The following is a 5,000-nucleotide window of genomic DNA, read 5'->3' as shown; positions in this document are numbered from 1 at the left end:
AAATTGGGTTGGACAATTTCGGATCTTATGCAAGTGGGTTGGACAATTTTTGGTCCAAATGAATTACAACCGTCCAAAGAGCCATTGAAACTCCAGTTTTTCCGGCTTGTAAAAATTCCCACTTTTTTCGGATTGGATGGTTCACACCCGGTGTGGACCATTTCTCAAACTTCCGGATTGTACGCGATCCAAATTATGGATGTAGGCAAAAATTCAAATTTATTAAAAATATAAAATATGAAGCTTGGAGTTTGGAAAAAGAAAATTGGGTTGGACAATTTCGGATCTTATGCAAGTGGGTTGGACAATTTTTGGTCCAAATGAATTACAACCGTCCAAAGAGCCATTGAAACTCCAGTTTTTCCGGCTTGTAAAAATTCCCACTTTTTTCGGATTGGATGGTTCACACCCGGTGTGGACCATTTCTCAAACTTCCGGATTGTACGCGATCCAAATTATGGATGTAGGCAATACTTTTTTGATATTTTGAAAAAGTTCAAATTTATTAAAAATATAAAATATGAAATCTGCAGTTTGGAAAAAAAATTGGAAGTTTGAAACCTGAAGTTCAACAAAAAAAACGGCGCAAAAATCAGCAAAGCGGGGGCAACTAAGCGGATGCGGCCAGCCGTCAGTGAAAAATGGCCCCAAAACTGAGCGCATGCGGCCAAGCGTCGGTGCAAAATGGCCCGAAAACAGTCCCGTCGGTGCCCCCGTCGGGCTAAAATGACCCGAAAACAGTTCAGCTGGGGAAAATTAAGCGGATCCGGCCAAGAGTCGGTGGAAATTGGCCCGAAAACAGCCCAGCGGCAAGCGGAAGCGGCTAACGTTGGGGAAAAGTGACCCGAAAACAGTTAAGCGGGGGAAAACTAAGCGGATGCGGCCACGCGTTGGGGAAAACAAAGCGGATCCGGCCCAGAGTCGGTGGAAATTGGCCCGAAAACAGTCCAGCGGCAAGCGGAAGCGGCTAACGTTGGGAAAAAGTGACCCGAAAACAGTTCAGCGGGGGAAAACTAAGCGGATGCGGCCACGCGTTGGGGAAAACTAAGCGGATACGGCCAAGTGTTGGGGAAAAATGGCCCGAAAACAGCCCAGCGGCAAGCGGAAGCGGCTAACGTTGGGGAAAAGTGACCCGAAAACAGTTAAGCGGGGGAAAACTAAGCGGATGCGGCCACGCGTTGGGGAAAACTAAGCGGATACGGCCAAGAGTCGGTGGAAATAGGCCCGAAAACAGTCCAGCGGCAAGCGGAAGCGGCTAACGTTGGGCAAAAGTGACCCGAAAACAGTTCAGCGGGGCAAATTTTTGAAATTTTTTTTGAAATTCTGAAATTTTTTTGAATTTTTGAAGTTTTTTTGGGTTTTTGGACTTTTTTTGAATTTTTGAAATTTTTGAATTTTTTTGAATTTTTTTGAATTTTTTGAATTTTTTTTGAATTTTTGAAATTTTTTTTTTTTTTTGAATTTATTTGATTTTATAAATTTTTTGTGATTTTTTGAGATTTTTTTGAATATTTTACATGGGTGATTTTGACTTGGGGGATTTTCAGGGGGTGGTAACCCTGGGCGTGGCTAGAGCCTCAAAATGCATATTCCCCTATAGGGGGGCAAGGTTTTCAAAAATGGGTGCCCCCTCATGTACACGCGCGTGGGTGTACATGGCCCCGTCGGTGCCAGCGTGGGTGGAAAATGGCCCGAAAACAGCCCAGCGGCAAGCGGAAGCGGCTAACGTTGGGCAAAACTGACCCGAAAGCAGTATAGCTTGGAAAATTAAGCGGATGCAGCCAATTGTTGGCGAAAACTAAGCGGATACGGCCAAGTGTCGGTGAAAAATGGCCCGAAAACAGTCCAGCGGCAAGCGGAAGCGGCTAACGTTGGGCAAAAGTGACCCGAAAACAGTTCAGCGGGGGAAAACTAAGCGGATGCGGGCACGCGTTGGGGAAAACTAAGCGGATGCGGCCAAGTGTCGGTGGAAATTGGCCCGAAAACAGCCCAGCGGCAAGCGGAAGCGGCTAACGTTGGGCAAAAGTGACCCGAAAACAGTTCAGCGGGGGAAAACTAAGCGGATGCGGCCACGCGTTGGGGAAAACTAAGCGGATACGGCCAAGAGTCGGTGGAAATTGGCCCGAAAACAGTCCAGCGGCAAGCGGAAGCGGCTAACGTTGGGCAAAAGTGACCCGAAAACAGTTCAGCGGGGCAAAACTAGGCGGATGCGGCCACGCGTTGGGGAAAACTAAGCGGATACGGCCAAGTGTGGGGGAAAAATGGCCCGAAAACAGCCCAGCGGCAAGCGGAAGCGGCTAACGTTGGGGAAAAGTGACCCGAAAACAGTTAAGCGGGGGAAAACTAAGCGGATGAGGCCACGCGTTGGGGAAAACTAAGCGGATGCGGCCAAGTGTCGGTGGAAATTGGCCCGAAAACAGCCCAGCGGCAAGCGGAAGCGGCTAACGTTGGGCAAAAGTGCCCCGAAAACAGTTCAGCGGGGGAAAACTAAGCGGATGCGGCCACGCGTTGGGGAAAACTAAGCGGATACGGCCAAGAGTCGGTGGAAATTGGCCCGAAAACAGTCCAGCGGCAAGCGGAAGCGGCTAACGTTGGGCAAAAGTGACCCGAAAACAGTTCAGCGGGGGAAAACTAAGCGGATGCGGGCACGCGTTGGGGAAAACTAAGCGGATGCGGCCAAGTGTCGGTGGAAATTGGCCCGAAAACAGCCCAGCGGCAAGCGGAAGCGGCTAACGTTGGGCAAAAGTGACCCGAAAACAGTTCAGCGGGGGAAAACTAAGCGGATGCGGCCACGCGTTGGGGAAAACTAAGCGGATACGGCCAAGAGTCGGTGGAAATTGGCCCGAAAACAGTCCAGCGGCAAGCGGAAGCGGCTAACGTTGGGCAAAAGTGACCCGAAAACAGTTCAGCGGGGCAAATTTTTGAAATTTTTTTTGAAATTTTTTTGAATTTTTGAAATTTTTGAAGTTTTTTTGGGTTTTTGGACTTTTTTTGAATTTTTGAAATTTTTGAATTTTTTTGAATTTTTTTGAATTTTTTGAATTTTTTTTGAATTTTTGAAATTTTTTTTTTTTTTTTGAATTTATTTGATTTTATAAATTTTTTGTGATTTTTTGAGATTTTTTTGAATATTTTACATGGGTGATTTTGACTTGGGGGATTTTCAGGGGGTGGTAACCCTGGGCGTGGCTAGAGCCTCAAAATGCATATTCCCCTATAGGGGGGCAAGGTTTTCAAAAATGGGTGCCCCCTCATGTACACGCGCGTGGGTGTACATGGCCCCGTCGGTGCCAGCGTGGGTGGAAAATGGCCCGAAAACAGCCCAGCGGCAAGCGGAAGCGGCTAACGTTGGGCAAAACTGACCCGAAAGCAGTATAGCTTGGAAAATTAAGCGGATGCAGCCAATTGTTGGCGAAAACTAAGCGGATACGGCCAAGTGTCGGTGAAAAATGGCCCGAAAACAGTCCAGCGGCAAGCGGAAACGGCTAACGTTGGGCAAAAGTGACCCGAAAACAGTTCAGCTGGGGGAAATTAAGCGGAAGCAGCCAAGCGTTGGGGAAAACCAAGCGGATACGGCCAAGAGTCGGTGGAAAATGGCCCGAAAACAGTCCAGCGGCAAGCGGAAACGGCTAACGTTGGGACAAAGTGACCCGAAAACAGTTCAGCTGGGGAAAATTAAGCGGATGCAGCCAAGCGTTGGGGAAAACTAAGCGGATCCGGCCCAGAGTCGGTGGAAATTGGCCCGAAAACAGTCCAGTGGCAAGCGGAAGCGGCTAACGTTGGGCAAAAGTGACCCGAAAACAGTTCAGCGGGGGAAAACTAAGCGGATGCGGCCACGCGTTGGGGAAAACCAAGCGGATACGGCCAAGTGTTGGGGAAAAATGGCCCGAAAACAGCCCAGCGGCAAGCGGAAGCGGCTAACGTTGGGGAAAAGTGACCCGAAAACAGTTAAGCGGGGGAAAACTAAGCGGATGCGGCCACGCGTTGGGGAAAACTAAGCGGATGCGGCCAAGTGTCGGTGGAAATTGGCCCGAAAACAGCCCAGCGGCAAGCGGAAGCGGCTAACATTGGGCAAAACTGACCCGAAAACAGTTCAGCGGGGGAAAACTAAGCGGATGCGGCCACGCGTTGGGGAAAACTAAGCGGATACGGCCAAGAGTCGGTGGAAATTGGCCCGAAAATAGTCCAGCGGCAAGCGGAAGCGGCTAACGTTGGGCAAAACTGACCCGAAAACAGTTCAGCGGGGGAAAACTAAGCGGATGCGGCCACGCGTTGGGGAAAACTAAGCGGATACGGCCAAGAGTCGGTGGAAATTGGCCCGAAAACAGTCCAGCGGCAAGCGGAAGCGGCTAACGTTGGGCAAAAGTGACCCGAAAACAGTTCAGCGGGGGAAAACTAAGCGGATGCGGCCACGCGTTGGGGAAAACTAAGCGGATACGGCCAAGAGTCGGTGGAAATTGGCCCGAAAACAGTCCAGCGGCAAGCGGTAGCGGCTAACGTTGGGCAAAACTGACCCGAAAACAGTTCAGCGGGGGAAAACAAAGCGGATGCGGCCACGCGTTGGGGAAAACTAAGCGGATACGGCCAAGTGTTGGGGAAAAATGGCCCGAAAACAGCCCAGCGGCAAGCGGAAGCGGCTAACGTTGGGCAAAAGTGATCCGAAAACAGTTCAGCGGGGGAAAACTAAGCGGATGCGGCCACGCGTTGGGGAAAACTAAGCGGATACGGCCAAGGGTCGGTGAAAAAGGGCCCGAAAACAGTCCAGCGGCAAGCGGAAGCCGCTAACGTTGGGCAAAAATGACCCGAAAACAGTCCAGCGGGGGAAAACTAAGCGGATGCGGCCAAGCGTTGGGGAAAACTAAGCGGATACGGCCAAGCGTCGGTGAAAAAGGCCCGAAAACAGTCCAGCGGCACGCCGAAGCGGCTAACGTTGGGCAAAAATGGCCAAAAGCGGTGGAGCAGGGCGGTCTGAATCTATGCATCCACATAAAATGGGGGGT

Source organism: Carex rostrata, unplaced genomic scaffold, assembly GCF_964058835.1.
Source record: "Carex rostrata unplaced genomic scaffold, lpCarRost1.2 SCAFFOLD_43, whole genome shotgun sequence".
NCBI lineage: Eukaryota > Viridiplantae > Streptophyta > Magnoliopsida > Poales > Cyperaceae > Carex > Carex rostrata.
This window is presented reverse-complemented; position numbering follows the sequence as displayed.